The sequence below is a fragment of the Mustela lutreola genome, chromosome 1, assembly GCF_030435805.1.
Source record: "Mustela lutreola isolate mMusLut2 chromosome 1, mMusLut2.pri, whole genome shotgun sequence".
Lineage (NCBI taxonomy): Eukaryota > Metazoa > Chordata > Mammalia > Carnivora > Mustelidae > Mustela > Mustela lutreola.
The window spans coordinates 266,312,249-266,336,706 of NC_081290.1; positions in this window are offsets into that span (position 1 = coordinate 266,312,249).

A 24,458-nucleotide genomic window follows, 5' to 3' on the forward strand; every position below is an offset into this window, starting at 1 on the left:
GCTTCCCCAAATTTGCAGTGCTGAAATATTTTGTACAACTGTCAATTGATAAAATGAAAGGGAAAAAATGTACATAATGAATGGGGTTTTGAGTAATGAATTGTGGGTTATTAGGTGCACATGATTACAGGAAACAAGTTTAGAAAATAATTGACCTTTTTGTAGTTACAGATGAAAAAGAAAAGAAAGACATGCAATGGGTTTCAGTATTGAAAGAGGCAAATTTTCTTATCTTCAATTCATAAACCTTTCTCAAAGTAAGACCCAGACCCTAGACAAAGACCAAATTAAGATCTAGTTGTGTTAGGCTGGCCACCAGGAAATCCATGCCATTAGACAGAATAGGGAATAAATCAATCCCAGGGTTGTCTGGAATTCTGATAAGTTCAAAGTACCCTTCATTAAGTCTAAGGACAGAAATATCGCAAACAGAACAAAACACTGATGTTGCTAAAGGCATATGGAAGTGCCTTGACTCAAGTACTTCAGTTTTTTGTTTGTTTTGTTTTGGTTTTGTTTTAAGAAAGTTCAAACTATTTTGGAAGAGAAAAGATCCCTCTTACAGGAATAAAGAAACATTCCAACATTTTCCCAAATAATTTCAGAAATGATTAGGACCTGTGAATATTCTGCCCTCCCTGTCTTTTCCTCTTTTCTGAATGGAAGGGTTCACAGGTCATGTCACTCCCATTCCACCTCTGTATGTCTGTATGTTGAATATTTTTAGCTTATAGGTCTCTGGGTAATTTGTAATTTTAGTAAGTAGATTCCCTGAACAATAGTTATGGAGTTAATGCCAACTTTGGATATATTATAGCATCCTCTACTTCGAGTCAGATATGTGATTGAACTTTCTGGGTGTCCTGGGGGAAGAAATGAGTATATTTTGCTGACAGGGGGTAAAACAAATATTTGTAATAAAAAAGGAGTTGCTGATAAGGTGTATCATTTTTTCACACAGTACCTATTTGCTCTTTCCCATTACCATTCTGACTGTAAGTAGAGTGCATTTTTTCACCATGAGAACAGCCATGTTAGCTGTCTACTAAAGTGGAAAGCCATAGAGAGCCAAACTATTCCCCAGATAGATCCCAGAAGAGCCTTTGAGACCTGAAAAGAACCCAGCAGAGTTATAGCCAGCCTGCAGCACTTTTGTTATACAAGAAGAACGTGTGTTCTTGTAAGAGTTTGAAATTTGGAGGTTGATGGCCACATTTGGTCTCAGCTACAACTTCTCTGTCAGGTCTCAATCTTTTTACCTGCCTTTGGAAGTTTATCTCTTTTTCTTTTCCAGTACCTTTTTCTTTTCCCTCTGCCTTGAGTGCATGACCTTTATCTTCTCCCCACACCTACTTTTTGTTTCTTTGTTTTTCAATTTTAACTGATTTTTTTCTCCACTTATATTTTTAATTAAGACATAATGTATTATTTGTTTCAGCGGTACAGGTCTGTGATTCATCAGTCTTACACAATTCACAATGTTCACCATAGCACATACCCCCCAATGTCCATCACCCAGACACCCCAACCCTCTCACCCCTGTCCACTGTTGCAACCCTCAGTTTGTTTCCTGAGATTAAGAGCCCCTATGATTTGTTTCCCTCTCTGATTTCATCTTGTTTCATTTTTTCCTCTCTTCCTCTATGATCCTCTGCCTTGTTTCCCAAATGCCACATATCAATGAGATCACATGATAATTGTCTTTCCGATTCACTTATTTTGCTTAGCAAAATATCCTCTAGTTCAATCCACATCATTGCAAATGGCAAGATTTCATTTTTTGATGGCTGAATAATATGCCATTTTATATACCACATCTTCTTTATCCATTTATCTGTCAATGGATATCTAGGCTTTTTCCATAGTTTGGCTATTTTGGACATTGCTGCTATAAACTTAGGGGTGCAGGTGCCTATTCAGATTACTACATTTGTATCTTTGGTGTAAATACCCAATAGTGCAACTGCTGGGTCATAGGGTAGCTCTATTTTAAACGTTTTGAGGAACCTCCATACTGTTTTCCAGAATGACTGTACCAGCTTGCATTCTCACCAACAATGTAGGAGAGTTCCACTTTCTCTGCATCCTTGCCAACATCTGTCATTTCCTGAATTGTTAATTTAGTTGTTTTGACTGCTATGAGGTGGTATCTCATTGTGGTTTTGATTTGTGTTTCCCTGATGCCAAGTGATGTTGAGCACTTTTTCATGTATCTTCTTTGCAGAAATGTCTGTTCACATCTTCTGCCTATTTCTTGATTAGATTATTTGTTCTTTGGGCGTTGAGTTTTATAAGTTCTTTATAGATTTCGAATACTAGCCCTTTATCTGCTGTCATTTGCAAATATCTTCTCCCATTCTGTCATTTGCCTTTTGGTTTTGTTGACTATTTCCTTTGCTGTGGAAAAGCATTTTATCTTGATGAAGTTCCAGTAGTTCATTTTTGCCCTTGGTTCCCTTGCCTTTGGTGATGTGTCTAGGAGAAAGTTGCTGCAGCTAATATTGAAGATGTTGCTCTCTATGTTCTCCTCAAGGATTTTAATGGATTCCTGTCTCACATTTAGATATTTCATCCATTGTCTATTTTTGTATATGGTGTAAGTAAATGGTCTAGTTTCCTTCTTCTGCATGTGGCTGTCCAATTTTCCCAATACCATTTATTGAAGAGATTGTCTTTTTCCATTGGATATTCTTTCTTGTTCTGTCAAAGATTAGTTGAACATAGAGTTGAGGATCCATTTCTGGGCTCTCTATTGTTCCATGTGTCTGTTTTTGTGCCAGTACCATACTGTCTTGATGATTACAGCTTTATAACAGAGCTTGATGTCAGGAATTATGATACAACTAGATCTGCTTTTCTTTTTCAACATTCCTTTGGCTATTGGGGTCTTTTCTGGTACCATACAAATTTTAGGATTATTTGTTCCATTTTTGTGAAATAAATTGATGGTATTTTGTTAGGGATTGCATTGAATGTGTAGATTTCTCTGGGTAGTGTAGACATTTTAGCAATATTTGTTCTTCCAATCCATGAGATTGGGATGTTTTTCCATTTCTTTACATCTCCACAATTTCTTTCATGAATATTCTATAGTTGTCTGAGTACTGATTCTTTGCTTCTTTGGTTAGATTTATTCCTAGGTATCTTATGGTTTGGGGTGCAATTTAAATGGGATTGACTCCTTATTTCTCTTTCTTCTTTATCATTGTTGATGTATAGAAATGCAACTGATTTCTGTGCATTGATTTTATATCCTTCCACCGCATTGAATTCCTGTCTGCATTCTAGGAGTTTTGGGGTGGAGCCTTTTGGGTTTTCTACATAAAGTATCACATCATCTACAAAGAGTGAGAGTTTGACTTCTTCTTTGCTGATTTGGAAGCCTTTTATTTCTTTTTGTTGTCTGATTGCTGAGGCTCAGATTGCTAGTACTAAGTTGAAAAACAGTGGTGATAGCGGACATCCCTGCCATGTCCTGACCTTAGAGAAAAAGCTCTCAGTTTCTCCCCCTTGAAAATGATGTCCACTGTGGGTTTTTCATAGATGGCTTTTATGATATTGAGGTATGTTCCTTCTATCCCTACACTGTGAAGAGTTTTAATCAAGGAAGGATGCTGTACTTGGTGAAATGTTTTTTTCTGAACCTATTGAGAGTATCATATGGTTCTTGTTCTATCTTTTATTAATTTATTGTATCACATTGTTTGATTTGTGGATGTTCAACCAACCTTTCAGCCCAGGAACAAATCCCAGTTGGTCTAGGTTAATAATCCTTTTAATGTACCAATGGATCCTATTGGCTAATATTTTGGTGAGAATTTTTGCATCCGTGTTTATCAAGAATTATTGGTCTGTAATTCTCTATTTTAATGGGGCCTTTGTCTGGTTTTGGGATCAAGCTAATGCTGGCCTCATAAAATGAGTTTAGAAATTTTTCTTCCATTTCAATTTTTGTAACAGTTTCAGGATAATAGGTTTTAATTCTTTTTTAAATGTTTGGTAGAATTCCCCTGGGAAGCAATCAGGCCCTGGGCTCTTGTTTGTTGGGAGATTTTTGATGACTGCTTCAATCTCCTTACTGGTTATGGGTCTGTTCAGGATTTCTGTTTCTTCCTAGCTCAGTTTTGTTAGTTTATATGTCTCTAGGAATGCATCCATTTCTTCCAGATTGTCAAATTTGCTGGTGTATATTTGCTCATAATATGTTCTTATAATTGTTTGTATTTCTTTGGTGTTGGTTGTGATCTCTCCTCTTTCATTCATGATTTTATTAATTTGGGTCCTTTCTCTTTTCTTTTTAATAAGTCTGGCCAGGGGGTTATCAGTCTTATTAATTCTTTCAAAGGAGAAGCTCTTAATTTTATTGGTCTGTTCTAGTGGTGTTTTGTTGTTGTTATTGTTTTGTTTTTAGGTCTTTGTTTGCTTGTTTCTATTTAACTTATTTTTGCTCTCATCTTTATTATTTCTCTTCTCCTGCTGGGTCTAGGCTTTCCTTGCTGTTCCTTCTCCAGCTCTTTTGGGTGTAGGGTTAGGTTGTATATTTGAAAACTTTCTTGTTTTTTGAGAAAGGCTTGTATTACTATGTACTTACTCCAAGACTGATTTTGCTGTATCCCAAAGATTTTGAACAGGTGTGTTTTCACTTTCATTCATTTCCATCAATTTTTTAAATTTTCTTTAATTTCCTGTTTGACCTATTCATTCTTTAGTAGGATGCTGTATAGCCTCCATGTATTTGAGCTTTTTCCAACTTTCCTCTTGTGATTGAGTTTGAGTTTCAAAGCATTGTGGTCTGAAAGAAAATATGCAGGGAATGATCCCAATCTTGGTACTAGTTGAGACCTGATTTGTGATCCAGGATGTGATTTATTCTGGAGAATGTTCCATGTGCACTTGAGCCCACACTACCTTTCTATATAGATTCTTCACCTCTCAGCTTTCTCAGAAAAGGTCTTCCTGATCTTTCAGTTTAGGAGTCACCTGTTATTTGCTAGCTTTGTGTTTTGTTTTGTTTTTTTCTTAAAAGTAAACACATTTTATATTTGTATATTTTTATTATATGATTATTTGGAGATCTTTCCAACTAGACTGCAAGCTCCATAAGGGAAGGAACTGTGTCAATTTCTTTCTCTGCTTTATACCAAACATCTGAAACTCTGCTTGACATCTAGAATGAGTTTAATAAATAGATGTTGTCTAGATAAATACATTTGAAGTAGCTATACTGATTAATTCAAGCCACAAGTTCTATAAGACTACCTATGTCTGGATATTTTTCATGAGGGTTTTTTACTAATTTGGTCCATTCAATGCATAAGTGTGAAATTAGAAAATTGATATGTTGATAATTCCCTTCAAATACTTCCCCTTTTCAATATTGTGCATCTATTTGCCACCAAACATTATTTTGTCACTCTATACACAATCTCTTGTTTCCTGATGCTTTAACTACTCTGAATAAAGCTTTTGGGGCATTAGAATGAGCAGTGGAATGGGATATAGATTAATCTTCTTATGAAATTCTGTCCTACAGTAAATAATATTAGAATGTTTGCAGGATAATATTTAAATTAAATTTTACTCTCAAGTGATTATTTCCTTTTTAAAAAAGGCCTTTCTATTAAAAGCACATTCAAAATGTTCAAATTAAATCCTTTTGTGGTAAAGTAATGGCTCAGGGCAGCTTCTAAATGGAAGATAAGGAGGCAACAGTCATTTACTCTAGAGAGTTGGAAAATGTTTTCCCCTCCTCTTTTACTGTGACACATCACAACTAAATTGTTTATCTATTAGGACCTGTAATTTTCTCTTTAGAAAAATGGTGTTGAGAGGCTTAAACATAAGCTGTTATCAGAGAGCCATGAGTTTCTTTACTGCTCTCATGCAGGTTGTCCTTCTTTAGATATTTTAAGAAGATATAAAACAATGTCATGCATTATTTTGAATATTAAAATTGCACCAATACCTAGAGTATATAATATTTGCTAGCACATAGTTTGCTTTAAATTAGTAGTTTCCCAGAGGATACCTGGGTGGCTCAGTTGGTGAAGCATCTGCCTTTGACTCAGGTCATGATCCCAAGTCCTGGGATCCAGTCCCTCATTGGCTCAGCAGGAGCCTGTTTCTCCTCCCTCTCCTTCTGCTTGCTACTCCCCCTGCTTGTATTCTCTCTCTGTGTGTCAAAAAAATAAATAAGAAATCTTTTTTAAAAAATCAGTATTTTCCTCTATTTACTAGAATCATTATGGTAACTAGGTAAGACCTCTTCAAATGTTTATGGCAGATTAGTACTCAGTAAATGTTTTTCCTTCTTTTTCTATCAATTCAGGGCTATTTTACATAAACAAAATTTACCATAAAAATGTTTTAACTTTCAATTCACTTTTATTTTAATAACTGTCCCATTGCTTATTTTTGAATGACTTTGAGAATATAGTTTAGATCCTTCTATTTGTCACACAGGTTCAGTCTAGGTATCTGATCTCTATCTCTTCTGGAAGCACTAGAATCAATCCCATACATCAACCCTTCCCCTGTTTCCACACTGCAACATAAATCCCACAGAAGATCAAAATATCACACATTTATCTTTGCAGACAATCAACTTATCAATATGCCTAGAAGCGAAAGATAAATTTCTTCTTTGTTTGATCAATAGAGTAATAACTGCAAGTGCTATGAATGAAGATAAAGCTATCTCTTCTATTTTCATATCCAACCACATTATTTGACTTGATCTCATCTGTGTCAGAGAATTCTATTGCTTGGCTACACACAATGCACAGAACGCATTTCCTTTCATTGATTCTCAATTTCCCCATCATTAATTTCATTGACTGAGTAGCAGGCTTTCAAATTAGGGAAAAGTAAAGCTCAAACAATGAAGTTCCATCAGTTTAGTATTACTGATTTTCTTTTTTTTTTTTTTAAAGATTTTATTTATTTATTTGACAGAGAGAAATTACAAGTAAGCAGAGAGGCAGGCAGAGAGAGGAGGAAGCAGGCTCCCTGCTGAGCAGAGAGCCCAATGCGGGACTCGATCCCAGGACCCTGAGATCATGACCTGAGCCGAAGGCAGCGGCTTAACCCACTGAGCCACCCAGGCGCCCATTACTGATTTTCTTTATTCTGTTTTGGGACGATGGTGGACAGGGCTCTTACGATTGTTGCATTTTTTCATACTACCTCAGAGCAAAAGTAAAACATGCATAATAATAGAAATCATAGTGTCTAGAATAGTGCTTGATATCAAGTTGAACAATAGGTATTGATAGAATACACAGACCAAGATCCATAAAGTAATCAATACTCAAATACTATTCATACACTAGATTGTCAATAGAGAAACATGTATTGGTGCCCTTCTTGTACCAAGACTTGAAAAATGCTGCAAATATCTGGATGAAAAGTCATGATTCTGTCTTCAAGTATCTTATAGATAATTGCAGGTCTCCTGTTAAATTATTACAGGCCAGATGCATTGGTACAGTGGGAAGAAAGAAGATAGGGCAGCTATTAATACCTGAAGAAGTTAGGGAACATCTTATTTATTCATTCTCATATCACTCATTCTCTTTTGACATAGTCCTATTCATTTATCATATCATACACATGGGTAATAATAAAGCTAATTATCCTATTGCAGATAGGAGTTAAATACTTTTTAATGACTCTCACCTTCGATACAGGTTTCTAAAACTTGAAATCATTTCTTATATTTATCATAATCTATTCCAGCCTTGATATAATTAAATCCTACTTGATTTAACAGCTTATATATTTGCTAAGCCTTAAGCGTCCTGCATTTTAATACTGTATTCCTCACACTTAAAATAATGTTAGGTTTAATTAAAAAAAAAAAGTGTTAAACAAACCAATGCACCTGTTAAATGCCTTACATTCCAGTGAAAGGAGATTTACAAAAACAAAATAATAAGTAATAAGTTTTGTGAAAGGTATAAAAACAAGGTGATACAATGAAAGGGGCCAGGTGACTATTTTAAAAAGGGCGAACAAGGAAGATCCCCAGGGAGTGACAACTGATGTGAGGCAAGAAAGACCTTGTGGCAAGGTCTTAGGAAGAGCAGTCCAAGTTGAGTGTTTAAGGGCTCCTACCTTGGGAATTATCTTGGGAATTTGGAGAAATTAAAAAAAAAAAAAGTGAGAATAAGAAAGTCTATAACATATTTGTGAGAGAGCAAATATGGACAGAGCATTTTGGGGTCTTGTAGGGTAGGATAATGAGTGTGCAATTTATTTTATAGTCATTATGAAGTCTTTACTGTAATGGTTCTCAACCAGGTGACATTGCAGGATGGGCACTGAGGAAATATTGACATATATTTGTCACAGATGTGAGGGGGAGGTGCTACTAGCAGGTAGTGAATTGAGTCCAGGAATACCACTAAACATTCTACACTACACAAGACAGTTCCTCAAAGCAAAGAATTATCCTGCTCAAAATGTCCATAGTGTTGAGACTGAGAAACCCTGTTTTAAGTGACGGTAAAGAGGTAAGCATAAAGTGATATAATCTAACTTACATTTTAATTACTCTTCATATTTGTTAGAAATTAAATTATGCAGCAGAAAACATGGAACCTGAATGACCACAAGAGATTTTTGTAGTGTTCAAAAAATAAGACATGATAACATTTACATTGATCAGATACTTTCTCTGTGTAGTTTTATTTCTGAAAATGATTTCATTTGTGCCATATATAAACTCATATAATAAGTCATACTTTTTACTAGGTTCTAGTGCATTTGCATTCTCTTCACCTCTTGCCTCAAAGTATTGCAGCTTTAACAACTTTGACAATAGAGAAGACAAGGGATCAATCTATCATCAACAGAATATTTAATATTTCAGTGAAATCTCATATTGATCATACCCCAGCCCCACAATGCTCTTTATTTTTATTTATTTTGCTCTCTTCAGGGTCATAATGAATAAAATATGGCATTTTTCCCAACAACGATTTATACCACCAGAAGGAAGATGTAATGTGAAAGCTGAACATTCTCCATTAGCTATTATTTATATACTATTTCTACTTGTCAAATATTATTCACAGAAGATCAAAATATGATGGTGATTATTTTTCTCTTCAATTCTAGGCATTTTGATTAAGTTGCTACACATTCATATATCATTCAGTGAAAAACAGTTTTGAACTAAAGCAAAAAAAAGAGCAGAAATAATTGTTATAGTTCAGAAAACAATTCAGTCTTCCAAGAACTGGGAATTTTGAAAGAATTTTCAAGCCTGTCATGTGCTTTGGATCTAAAGCTAATGAAAAGCAACAAGAATCATTCCGTTCAAAGACCTGAGGTACCATTGACAACTGACATTTTAAGTATAGTCTTTTTAGAAAGCTGTTCATTCAGATTTTAGGACTGCCATTTACATTTTTGGGCAAATCACAGTCAAATATCTCTGAGCTAAGTTCACCACCCTGTAAATTGAGGATGATATCAGATATTAAATAAAAAGCCAATGCGTAAGACATACAGTACACACTATTAATGTAAAACCAATGAGTTAAGGGGCACCTGGGTGGCTCAGTGGGTTAAGCCGCTGCCTTCAGCTCAGGTCATGATCTCAGGGTCCTGGGATCGAGTCCCACATCGGGCTCTCTGCTCAGCTGGGAGCCTGCTTCCTCCTCTCTCTCTCTGCCTGCCTCTCTGTCTACTTGTGATCTCTCTCTGTCAAATAAATAAATAAAATCTTTAAAAAAAAAAAAAAAACCAATGAGTTAATTAAAAGGAATCCTATTCAGATTTCTATCCAAATTTTGTAGTCATTGTTGGATTGTAAGGTTTTAATGTTGCAGGCTCATTTTATTTGGTTAACTCTTCATTAAAATTGGAGTTAAGAACTGATATGAATGTTGCCTGTACCCTCCCACTTTAACTGTCCAAGAGAAACACACATTTAGACACTTTTGTCAGCCAGGCCCTGACCCTCAACTGCTCTGGCCAACATTACAGAGACCAGCCAAGTAATGAATCCCTTCCTGCTCAGTTCCCAACTGTAGGGAAGACCAAAAATTCCATTAGTTATTTGAGCATGGCACCAAAGAGAAATTGGACTTTCAGGTATATATGGCTCTCAGAAAAAAAAAAATAAAAGAAAGGTTTATCCCCAAAAATGAGTGGGAAACTTCTCATGGAAATAGAGAAAAATGAAGGGCTGAAGGAGGGAAATTAGAAGGAAAGGGAAAGTCACACTTTCTATTACTTATTTGTCTCCATGTGCAGAGCACAAATTTCAGATATGCGATCTCATTTAATACTCCTAACGTAAGGGTGGAGAAAGAATTCTATTCTTATTTATAGATGAGAAAACTGAGATTCCAAAAAGAAACTAAATACATTGCCTACATATTTACAACTAGAAAATAGTAGAACTTGGATTTTCACAGTTTTGTCTCCATACAAACCAGTGATCTCTCCACTGCAGTACATTTTCTTTCTGACTCACAGTGCTTTGTGAAATTATGTGCCAACTAAGCACTGACCTCAACAGCATAAAATACTTTTGCAATCATGTTTACATTCAAACAAATACTTGAAATAAAAATTGAGACAGAGAAAGACAAATACAATATGATTCCACTCATATGTAGAATTTAACGAACAAAACAAATGAGCAAAGGGGAAAAGAGAAAGAGAGAAAGAGAGAGAGGCAAACCAAGAAACAGACTTTTTTTTTTAAAAAGACTTCATTTACTTATTTGACAGAGAGAGAGAGATCACAAGTAGGCAGAGAGACAGGCAGAGAGAGAGGGGGAAGCAGGCTCCCTGCCGAGCAGAGAGCCCGATGCGGGACTCAATCTCAGGACCCTGGGATCATGACCTGAGCTGAAGGCAGAGGCTTTAACCCACTGAGCCACCCAGGTACCCAGAAACAGACTCTTAACTATAGAGAATGAGAATAGATTGATGGCTACCAGAGGAGAGGTGTGAGGGAGGATGGATTAAACAGGTGATGTGGATTAAGGAGTCAACTTGACAGAATGAGCAGCAGGTGAAATATGGAAGTGTTGAATCACTGGGTTGTATACCTGAAACTAATATTACACTGTGTTAACTAATTGGAATTTTAATAAAAGCTTAAATAAACTGAGACAAAGACGCAGTGATGGAGCTCACATAAAAACTGTATGCCCATAAAATTATATATTAGCACTCACAACTATAGAGAAGCTGATTCATTAAAATTTAATTTACTAAGAATTTAAAAGGGAGAATAAGGTAAAGTAACACTTAACCTACATGTTACTCACTAAAAACAAACAAACAAACAAAAAACCATTATTTCTTCCACAGAATACATGGTAATTTTTTCTGACACTAGTTTGATCTTCCTTTAATTTCCTCTTTAGGAATCTTGACATTTAAGTAAAACTACCAGTAAGCGAAAGAATTTGCCTATGTTCAGATGTTTTATTGTCTCATTTAAAACGAAGATGCTTACTTAAAAACTGCATTCAACTATGCTTTTTCCTGACCTTTCCTTTTCTGGAAAAAAAAAAAAAAATATATATATATATATATATATATATACATATATATAGATAGATAGATAGATCTTTATTTAAAAAGAGTAATAAAAACACTTGAAAAATGTAATATGGTTAAAGTAATAATTATAGAAAGGACTTTTTAAAGGAGTAAATATCTGTAGTTTATATGGTTTAGCTTATAGTATAGTTTATAATATTCTCAACAAAGCTCTGTTGAGAGCTATCAATATTCTGTTTCCCTGTTCACAATTTGAGTAAAATATTCCTATATATTCTGAATACAGACTTTCAATTTTCACTCTTCTGAAACTGGCACATAACTTTGTGGATTTGGATTAAGGTCAAGTAGTTTCTAATTATAGGTCATCAACCTTTAAGATATTACACTAACAATTAATGAATATATAGATACATAAATATATATTTATATGTGAAAAGAGCAAATTCTTTTTTTTTAAGATTTTATTTATTTATTTGATAGAGATCACAAGTAGGCAGAGGCAGGCAGAAGGGAGTGGGGAAGCAGGCTCCCTGCTGAGCAGAAAGTCCTATGCGGGGCTCAATCCCAGGACCCTGGGATCATGACCTGAGCTGAAGGCAGAGGCTTTAACCCACTGAGCCACCCAGGCACCCCAAGAGCAACTTCTTTTTTACAGCTATATGTACAGTTCACCTGGATGTGTCGGTGGAATGTGCTCTAATTTAGAAGTCATGATTCCCTGGGGAATTGGAGAAGTGATTCAAAAATTCTAAGTTTCTTTTGCCTCATTCACTAGGAATAATCTGATGATCAAATATTCCAGGTCAATCTGCAACTTTTAAAACTTGCTTCAGGAAAAGAATATTTTAAAACTATTTTATGAATATATTTTTAGTCAAAACCATTTTTAGAATAAATATTTTAATGTACTTCACATGGAAAATGCAAAACATTTCTAAATTTACAGGGGAGATTAAAAATGAATAAAGCTAAAATACTTAAAAAGATTTTCAAACTGTATTCAAATTATAGTATGAACCAAGGAAAAGTTATCAGATTCAGAGTTCTCATCTCAGACTCATTGGGATATAACTTTAAAAATTGGAAGGGGAGGTGAATCATGAAAGACTATGGACTCTGAAAAACAATCTGAGGGGTTTGAAGTGGCGGGGGGGTGGGTGGGAGGTTGGGGTACCAGGTATTATAGAGGGCACGGATTGCATGGAGCACTGGTTGTGGTGAAAAAATAATGAATACGGTTATGTTGAAAATAAATTTTAAAAAATTTTTGAAAAAATATTATTCAGCTTTCATATGTCTCAAATTTCTATTGTGAAATCGGTTAACCAAACATGGACTGATGCTACCTTTATCAGTTATTTATAAACTGTAATCTCAGTATCAATATTCACCATGAAACTATTACATATATATATGTAGGGAGTTGCATTTCTCTGAGGCAAACTTTTTATTGATTTCTGAAAATTTCTTATATGGCAGTTTTATGACATTTCTAATAGGTTTCTCTTGAGTAAACACAGGTTTAGTCTATTATTATTTCCATCCTCTAAATTTACTTTTCTGTGTTTTTTGGAGAAGTCTTCTGATTTCTCAAGTGGAAGGGAAAAAAGAGAAAGAACCTCCTAGGTTTTATTTAGACTTCTTTCCCTTTTTATATTTTTGAGTTCTATAAACAACAAAGAAACAAAAAACAATGTCTACTTCTTTTTTTAAAAAAATAATGTCTACTTCTAAAATTTAATTGTCTTCAATAAGCTTCTTAATGTGAACCAGAGAAAAAGCATATTAAAAGACAAAATACTTAAAGAATATCAAGTTTTAGATGCCTAGAAATCTCTGCAAAGATTATTCCTATTATTTTTTTTTTCCTTAACTACTTTTTTTTTTCTAAAGTAGTTCATTGATATTTTGTCCTTTGCTTGTATGTAAAGGGTAGAATAGTCATTACAGGAAATGAAGACTCCATTAGCTTGAGTGGTGCCCTTTGGCTGATAGACATAATATTCTTAAACTGGAGTACTTTGCACTGCCAATCTCTACTAATGGAGAATCACTACATGTATATCTATGGCCATCCTAAAATACTTTTTCTCTTTATAAAGAATTGGACAAGAACAGGTAGAACATGAAAAATCATTCATTAAGTGCAGCAAGAAAGCCATTAGGATCATAATTCCCAAGCATTAAGGAAGAGATAATGAGCCTTGGAGAAGAATAATCTTACGTATGTACATATGTCATCAAGCTTACTTCTAATGGGGAAAAAGAGAGAGGTTAAAATGCTCCAAATGGTATATAAAGACTCTTTTCTGAGGGAAACAGTACCTTCATAAATATCCAAATAAGGTGCTTGTAAAAGTGTCTCAACCTTTCTAACTTAACATAAAATACTAAGTGAATCCCTTTTGCCTCTGGTAAAAATATATTTTGCAGATTTCTATTGTAGAGATTGATGGCTCAATCTTAAAGACAATATAATATAAGAGGAGAAATTAATAAAACCAGCTAAAGAATAAAATAAGTAAAAAATGTTATCTCTGTGCTTCTCTATACAAATTTTTCCAAATTTAGTTCAATGATATTGAAAAATATGTGAATGCTAATTACTGCATTAACTATCAGTGGTGTTTTACTTATAAAAGCCAGTTTGTTAAGCTTGTATGGTGACACAGGTTTGATCCACAGCTGTGTGTGTGGCAGTAGTGATTCCTAGTCAACGTTTACAGTCAGAGAAGCAGAGAAGAAGCAGAATGACTTAAACTGTGAACCCAAACATGCACCTAACTCTGCAGCTAAGATTCCATCCACCACACTAGGAGTTTCACAGGGGCACACTTTCTTTCCTCTATACCCAGAAAATAGCCATCTAAATATTTCTGGTATTTGGTTTACATGTAAGATATCTTGAAGTTACCTTAATAACAAATAAAAGGCTGAACAGTGAAAAAAATCAACTCTTCTTGGATCCTTAAGAGAGGAGAAGACACAGTAAACCATTGCTCCCAAGACTGGAGAGACAGAGGAATATAGAGAGACGTGGCTTACCTGAGGAAAAACTCACAGAAGAAACCACCTCAGGAATCAGTACCCATGTAGGAAAACTGGAAGTGAAATTGACAAACTGCCAGAAGTTCAGTATGGATAAGGGATCCACTTATCCATTATTAACTTCCAGAATCAACTTCCAGGAATTTGACGAGATTCTCAAGGTGAATACAGGACAAAAATCTCCATAGGCTTCTGGCTGGGAGAGGACAGAGGGAACCATTTTGAAATACACAGGAGCATTCTATTCTTCTTAATAAGGACTGCCTTCATGGGAAACTAATTAACTGAGGATAGCCTGCTGAGGTATTGTAAGAGCCTGACTCATTTAGAGGAAAGGAAATATCCAACTCTAGGCCACTCTATCCGAACTGTTTCACCAAAAGGAGGAAAAACACTGAGAAGCTCATATGAAGTTCCTAATACAGATGAATAGGTTCACTATAAAACTGAGTCCTGGGGCGCCTGGGTGGCTCAGTGGGTTAAGCCGCTGCCTTCAGCTCAAGTCATGATCTCGGGGTCCTGGATTGAGTCCCGCCTCAGGCTCTCTGCTCAGAGGGGAGCCTGCTTCTCTCTGCCTGCCTCTCTGTCTACTGTGATCTCTCTCTGCCAAATAAATAGATAAAAAAAAAAAAAAAAAAAAAAAAAAAAACGGAGTCCAAATTATAGAACTGTAGAAAGCCTTCCCTGTCCACACATCTCACCACCACATTACTAAAGGCCTATTTACAGCTCCTTTCACTCTGTACGTCTTGCCCAGCTATCAGGAAAAAATGTACAAGGCCAAACAAAGGACAAAAATCTCAGTTTTAAGAGAGGGAGAACACATCAGACCAGATGAAGTAGGGGTATAGGAATTATACGACATGATTATTATGCTAAGGGCTCTGATGATGAAGTAGATAGCATGCTGGAACAGATGAGCTATGTAAATGGAGAGGGAAATCCTTAAAAAAAGAACAACAAAATGAAAAATCTGCTAGATACAAAAAACAAAAACAAAGAAACAAACAAAAAAGCCACTATAACAAATATGAATCTCATTAAAGAGCTTGTTAGTAGACTGGACAGAGCTGAGAAAAGAATATCTGAGCTAGAGGATATATCAAGAATTCTTGAAAATCAAAAGGCAAGGAGAACAAGAATTGGGGAAAAAAAATAGAATATCTAAGAACTATGGGACAACTACAAAGGTACTTGTAGTTGCATAATGGGAATACCAGAAGGAGAAGAGAAAGAAAAAACAGAAAAAGAAGTTTGATAAAATAATGACTGACAAATTCCCCCAAATTAATGTCAGACAGTAAACCACATATCCAGGAATCTCAGAGAACAACACTGGGAATAAATGCAAAAACCAAAAACTCCAAAACTCAACTTTTTCTAGTCATAATTTTCAAACTACAGAAAATGAAAGATAAAGGAGGAATTCTGAAAGAAGCCAGAGGAAAAAAAAAAACACCTTACATAATTACATCTGACCAAATGCATGACCCATGAAAGAATTAATCAATAAACCAAACTTCATTAAAACTAACAGCTTCTGGGGCACCTGAGTGGCTCAATGGGTTAAGCCTCTGCCTTTGGCTCAGGTCGTGATCCCATGGTCCTGGGATTGAGCCCTACATTGGGCTCTCTGTTCAGTGGGGAGCTTGTTCCCCCTCTCTCTCTGCCTGCCACTCTGTCCACTTGTGAACTTTCTCTCCATTAAATAAATAAATAAATCTATCTTAAAAAATTAAATTAACAACTTCTGTTCTGCAGAAGACAACATCAAGAGAATGAGAACACAAGCCACAAACTAAGAGAAAGCATGTGCAAAAGACACATCTGAACAACAGGACTGTTGTTCCAAATATACAAAGAACTCTTAGAACTCAACAAGTAGAAAACAAACAATCCAATTAAAAAATGGGCCTAAGGTCTTAAGAAATGCCTAGCCAAAGAATAAATACCTCAGATGGTGACTGTTTTGGGGGTAGGGTCTTACAGAGGTAATTAAGTTAAAATGGGGTCATTAGTGTGGGCCCTAATCCCATATGACTGGCATCCTTATAAGAGGAAATTTGTACATAAGTATATACAGAGAGAAGACCATTTGAAAATACAGAGGGAAGATGGCTATGTACAAACCAAGGAGCGAGGTCTCAGGAGAAACCAACCCTGTGACACCTTGATCTCAGACTTCTACGTAAATACATTTGTGTTGTTTCAGTCACCAAATCTGGGGCCCTTTTATAATATAGCCAGAGTACACTAACACAGTTGTCTAGTTGGTAAGTGTTGTAAAGAAACAGAGTCAGGGAGCCACCATAAACATAAAACCAAACTTTAAACTATTTACAGGAAGAACTATATGGAAAGCCATGTTGTCTTCTGACATTAGTAGTAGTGGCTGGATGGAGAGTAGGAAGAAAGTCAACAGGAAAAGCAGAATGTATACAGGCGGCAAAGCCAGAGATCATGACAGAACTCATACAGCGAGGTGATTCAGCCAGAATGAAGCGCTGGGTTACAAATATGATGACAAGATGAATGCTAACCCTTACAGACTCTGGATTTTATTTGTGTACAAAAATAGCTATTGTTTCCTATGAAATGTAAAGTGAATGCTAACAGTGCACTAACATTATTTTTTAAATCTCAGTATCGCAGACATTTCGAAGCAACTGAAAAGCAAGGGAGGCTGTTTTAAGACATTTATTTTTAATAAAACACTGCTTCCATACTTGGATTGCAAATTTTCCAGAGTCTAAATCACAATAAATATAAAACATTGAACACCAGAGAATTTTAACTATCTCCTTGAACAATGTAAACACAATACTTACAGAGCTTTGTGAAAGAAGGAAGTGTTCTCTTTTTAAATCTGTAACCAGATGTGAGATTACTGGTCTTTGTTTCAACCACAATGACGATGGAGAGGAAGAAATTAATTGCAATTCTGATGAATGGAATGCCTGACAAAATAATAGTTTTTAGCAGATCATTGTTTTCACTCTTTAATTTCTATCCAGCAAAGTTTTATTTCAATGGTACATCATCATAATTGCCATTTTTATAAACATCAAACTGTGCAGGTGCATTTGCAAACTCGCCCTCTGCGGCAAATACAACGAACTAAAAAAATGTAGAAGAGATTATAAAACCACAGAATTTTTTTGAGCATACGGTGATATGTAGAATGTCTGCCTTAAAGAAAACTGAAAAATGGCGGACCTTTCCAAATTGGTAGCCCGCCATAAGCAAAAGAGCCATAGGTTCTATATTTGCAATTCAATAATTCACTTCCGTTGTCTTTCACAGATTTTGTCCTTCTGCCATGTACTTTAATATTAGGTTTAGTGTATGTATGTCCTTCAGATTAGCACTTAATTAAATATCAGCACTGAATTTCTCATTAGTCAGTGAGTAAGATGGGAATTAAATTCAGGCTGGCCCATGAATGGAACATCTTTAAGGGTACTGTGGGATGCCAGGGTAACATTGACATGATCAGTGGGACATGTTATTTCCCAAAATTCATTCCATGAAATTTGAGATTAAACACTAATATAAATTTCTTATTCTTTAAGCTTGTGCATTAATTCATGTGCTTCAGGTACTGCCTAAGGACCTGGTGATATACTCAATGTAGGAATGTGTATTTCATGTGTTAGAATTCAGTTTTTAGCTGTTTTTCATTAATTCATATATAAATTGCAAAACTCCAGCTCAAGTCTAAAGATGAGAACTGATAACACATACAAATAGTTTCACTTTTAATAAATGTATCAGATTAGTGCATGATCCTTGTGATGATCTGAGAAAAGATTATAAATACAGTATTATTTTTTGGTGACCAGAAATATTTACTATCCACAATAGGTTCCCACTTAGCTGTTTAATTGTTAAAATTTCACCATGATGAATTCATTCATTTGGGCTAAAACTAAAAATTTTTTTTTTTTTAGTTAACAATGTGGTTTTATTAGTTGACTTACAAGATTACAACACTTTGCCAGCTCCAAGAATGTATTTATCACATGCAGATGCAGGTATACATGTCTACCATGCAGGTCTCATCTGTGCAATAACATTGACTTTATAACTACAGATCCGCTTTCTGTCTGCAATGTCGACCATTACCCTGAAGTATATCCATCCTCAACAATTAGTTTCAAGAGTTTTGAACAATTTAAACTCCAATACAAGCATCAAAAGGAATCTTTTTATCCTGGCTTAAAAAAAAAAATAAAAAACACTCTGCTAAGTGATCCTCCCAGATCACCGCATACAGCCTCTAGCAGGGCGGTCTACAAAACAGCATTGGAAAGGAAAATAAGCAATCTACCATCAACTTCTAGATTCCTTCTGGTTTTCTTGCTGTCTTTTCTGTTCCACTGTATACCAGAGCTGAGAGAATGAACTCAAGGGTGCCAGAGTCACAACAAACCTCTTTAAGGGGCACAGTGGTCCGTGGCATAGATGCCCAACATAGTCTGAATTACTTCTTTCTTCTAAGAGAATGGTTATATCAACATTTACCCTGAAAGTTTATTTTCATGGGTTCATAAAATCTTAGCTTTGGAAATACACTTAGTAGAATTTATTCAGTCAAAGCAACTTTATGCATGAACCTCTTCTCCAACCTCTCTGAAATCTGTTTTCTCTTTGAAAATACTCCATGGCTCAGAAGACACTTCCATTCCATTTTTTAATTCTTCTAATTTTAGGAAAAAACACCAGGAAAACATTTTCTAATTTTAGAAAAAAAATAGCTAATTTTGGCTGTTCTGAAAGGCCTCTGGAGTAACATACAAGAAATAATATTACTGTATGTGATCACTCTTTAAATATTTGAAAATCTTTATCATGTTCCTATTTAACCTTCTTTGTTTTAAACTAAATAATCTCACTTCTTTCAATGGCTTCTTCTATAGTACACTTTCTCCATGATTTACTTAAGAAACTCAAATGATAATGGTAAAAAGTTAATACATGGCAGGCAGTCTTCCAGTTGTTTGTATGGTGGTGACTAAACACAGCACCTGCATTCATGCTTTTAGAGTTGAATGAGGAGAGAGACAAAACAAGTAAGTAAACAAACATAAAAGTCTGACAATTGATAAATCCTGTGGAGAAAACTCTGAGAGAGCTATGAGAGAGAATTACAAGAATTTAACCAGCTTACAAATAGTCAGGCATGTATAAATGGAGTCAAGTGAAAGAAAGAAGGATGTTCTAAAGAGAGGAAACAGACAAATGAAAAATTGGGAGAATATATTTCAATCACAGGAAAAGAACCTCTACCATGAATATATAAATAGTTCTCAAAATCAAATAGATGTATCTAGGATACTAGAACAAGAAAAGACATGAGTAGAAAAACTGATGAAATTTGAATATGTATAGTTAGAAAAGATTAATTGACTTTTTGATAGCTGTGCTATGGTATGTAAGATATTACCATTAGGGGGAACTGGATGAAGATTGGGGTACTCTATTATTTTTGTAACTTCCTATAATATGAAATTAGTTCATCTGTCAAGGAAAGCATCTTACAGAAAAATGTAGACAAAGGTCCCTTAAACACGTGAAAAGATTATTAAATTACTCATAGTTAAAGAAATGGAAAACAAAACTTCAGTAAGATCTTTTTCACTGTGACAATGCTTAACAGAAATTTTATATGATAACAATAAACTTCTTAGATAAGTCCCAGAAAAATCGTCACTCTCTGACTTTGCTTGTAAGACAGAAAAATGATGCAACCACTATTGATGCGAATTTGATTAATTTTCTTCAAAATTACGAACATGGCTATCTCGTGAGAATTGCACTTAAGAGAATTTTGAAGAATAATGTGCTGCACTTATGAGAAATTGTAATTAAGCTACACTCCCACCAACATGAAACAAGACATGCACATGCTTATTACTTATTCATTCTGGAATGATGTGACAAAGTAAAACAATGGAAACCATATACATGACATTCATAAGAAACTGGCCTGAAAAGCTTTTGATGCATTCACATAATGTAGCACCATGATGTTTAAGCACAATGAAGAAGACCTCTAGAGACTGACAGTATTTTTTAGCATGAACTGTCAAATGAAAAAGGACAGATATGAAAGAATGTATACAGCAGGCTAATTCTGTGTGAGAGAGAAGGAGAAATAAGAATATATGTATTGTGTGAGTTTATGTGTGTGTGTGAGAGAGAGAGAAAGAGAGAGAGAGGTTTATGTTTATTTTTGCAAAAAGAAAAGAAACATAGGAAAGACAAACCAGATATTAATGAAAAATATTACTTTTGCAGGGTAGATGGTATAAATGAGAGACTAGGAATGGGAGTCTGAATTTTCCAAGTATCATTTTTAAGTAGTTTGAATTTTAATACACATCCATTTTTTGCAGATTTAAAATATAGAATAAAGTATGGAAAAATTTTCAAATTGACTAAAAATAGAAATTATAAAATTTAACTTTATATCAAATTGTAAGTATGCAAACCAGACCAAATAATTATCTCACATAACCTTTTAACACTCTTCTCAAGAAATAAATTCTAAGAGTGAAAGTTAAAAAAAAGTCTTGAGATTGATTTATAGGTCTGTTGTTGGTAAAAGCATTAGTCGTATGATTCAAAATTATTTTTAATATATTCTGGAATAAAGCAAGTGAGTATATATACTAACTATTTTTGAAAACCATAGTTTTCACTGACTAAGAAGTTCAAAGCAAACAAATGTGAAGTACGGAGGGTAAGAATAAATGCCGTGGGTTTGGTTGAGAATTGGGCATATTAATATAGGTTTGTATTCCAGTAAAACTATTTTTCTAACTGTATTCACTCAAAGGGCTTAGAAATAATGACATCTCAGTATCCTAAGGATGTCTAAGCCCTAGATACTGGTTTCAAAATCCCATTCCCTAGTAAAAAAGAAGCCAGTTCCTTGGAGAAATGAATGGTTATGAATTTAGACAGAAAATTTAGAACACTGTGCCTGAAAACAAGAATGCAGGAGCGAGTGGGCTGGGAATTCCATGAATCAAAGATGAGACAATATTCCATTAAGTTGAATATTGAATAATAAGATAAACAGATTAGAACACATGGAATTTAGCATAGTGATATTAAAAATAATGGCAATGATGGCAATGTTAATAATAGAGATGAAGGGGGGGCCTCCCCTTTATAGGAAAATTCTGAAGAAATGACAGAATTGAAAAACAGCATTTCATAATCCCATGTAACAGTTTATCCAGGTGAGGGTCATCAAGAGATGTTAAAACCATTTGATAAAAGGTTTCAGAGGAACTGAACATGTACATACCACCTTCCAAAAATACCACCTTTTATCATTTATATTGACCAGCCTCCTAATCAAGAAATCAAATTCAACACTACCAATATTGTGAAATAGAATATTACACACCTCCAAGATTGATACACTAAACATACAAACATCACTTTTATAGTATTCTGTCCCAAAGTGTTGAATCTTAATCTAGTAATGAGGAAATGAATAGAGACATGTAGAACATAGGATGCTCAGTAGGGCAGAAAAAGTATATGCTGTGGGGAAAAAACAAAAGAAGGTATAGGGGCTATCTTAGATTTAACATAACTAATGAAGCATACAAATCAAATACATCAGCTTTTACTGGATCTTTGCCTTAAGTAATGATAAATGAAATTTTGGTGCAAACTAAATATGGACTATGTATTAGATGGTATTATTGAATTAATCTTACTTTCCAGTGGATGCTGCTGCAAATGTCTTTATTCTTATGAGATGCTTGCTAAAGTATTTTGGGATAAAGTGTCATGGTCCCTTCAATTTATTTTCAAAAGATTGAGGGGAGAGGGAGGATGTCAACAACAGTTTAAAAATGTCAATATTTGGCAAATCTAGGCAAATATATGCAGTTGTTAACTGTATCCTTTTTTTCTTTTTCTTATAAGCAACAGAGGTGGAGGAATGCCAATTAAATTAAAATCATATATTGAGTTTATAACGGAGTAATAGTCATTTCAAACACCTTTAAAGTACCATTTACATATGCAATAAAAAACAGAATATAGACAGATGTCCGCAGAATTTCAACTCTTTCTTTTGTGTATTTATAACTAATCTGTTCTGACTTCTTTCTTACCAATAAATCCTTTTGAGGTTGCCATACTTTAGGTATCTTCAAGTGAATTAAAGCACTTGAAAACTCCACACTGAAGTCAATCAACTCTTACTTAGTGCCTATTGTGAACCACGTGCTATGTTGGTAACTGAAAAATCAAGAATGAACAAAAATCTCACAATGATACTAGTGATGTAATATGGTAAGTGTAAGTAAATGTAAACCAGAGAAATGTAAACAAGAAATATTTCAGAAGGAAAATGAGGTGAAAACCAAAACTATTTAAATTCCTCATGATTTTGCTCTTCAACGACATTGAATTTTTTTTTTTTGGTCTTTCAGTTGAAGATGTAGAGAAAGTGATATGAGCACCTGGAAGCAATTTGCGGATAAATTCAATCATTTAGGGATGTATTCTTGCATCGTTTGCCCTTTTATAAAGGACAAAGAAAGACAAAAAATAAAAAGGAAGGATGTGGGAAAGGAGCTTCTGAGATAGTTGGATGTTAAAATCATTATATATTTTGGAAATACTAGACTATACATAAATGTGCCTGTCTATAATTTGCTCTAACTGTTGCAATTTAGGAAATGGGAAGAAAATGTGATCTAAAACTGTATACTAAAATAAAGCTAAGAATTACTCTTAGGAGACCATTATGGGTGGAACTGCATACTCTTAAAAGTTCTGTTGGAGTCCTAACCTCCAGTACTTCAGAATGACCTTAGTTCGAAATAGGATCATTGCAGGCATAACCCATTAAGATGAGGTCATACTGGAGTACAAAGGGCTTCTAATCTAATATGACTGGTGTCCTAATAAGAACAGAAGAGACAGAGAGACACACACCCACCAAGGGGGAATATCATGAGACAACAAAGGCAGAGATTGACAGCTGCAAGCCATGGGATGCCAAAGACAGACAGAAAACCACCAGAGGCTGACAAGAAGCAAAGAAGGATTCTCCTCACAGGTTTCATGAGGGAACATGGCCCTGCTAACCCTTTGATCTTTGACTTTTAGCCTCCAGAGCTATGAGATAGTCAATTTTTACTGTTTTAAGATGCCCAGTTGGTGGTACCTTGTAATGCTAACTCTAGGAAACCAACATAGGAGCTTATGAAGATTAATACTATGCCTTCCATTATATGTTTAGGCAACAAAAAAACCCCAAATTATCAGTGGGATATACTTCTGTAATATGTCAAATATATACTCAAAAGCTCTGTCTCCTGCAAACATCAAATACAGATGTTATCTGTAACAACACTTCAAAGTTACCTCTGAACTTTCTTCTGGGAAACTGCCAGAGTTGGAACCAAAGCACTCACTTTCATGAAACATGAAAGCTGCAAGGCCTGGCTATCAAATGAGTTTTAGTTTACATCTCTTCTTATTCTGAAGATGTAGGACAAGTCTTCTCCAAGCAGTTTATAAAATACTCTCAGGCCTTTATATAGGGATTAATAATAATCCTAGTACTCAAGCCTTCTTCCAACCCTCTTTTCCAACTGAAGCAAAAAGAAAAATCAAGTGAAAATCCGATGGCCACTTTAAATACCTTCTAACTTTATATGCCAAAGATGTCTCAATAGAACAAAAGCAATCAATCAAAAATCAAATGGTTTGCAAATTTATAAGCCTTTATGCATAATTATGCAAAAAAAATTGATTTAGGACTATGACTTAAGCCAGGATGTGTAAGAAAGTTTTAACAACCCCCACAATTCCCAAGTTGACCCAAAGAATGGATCATC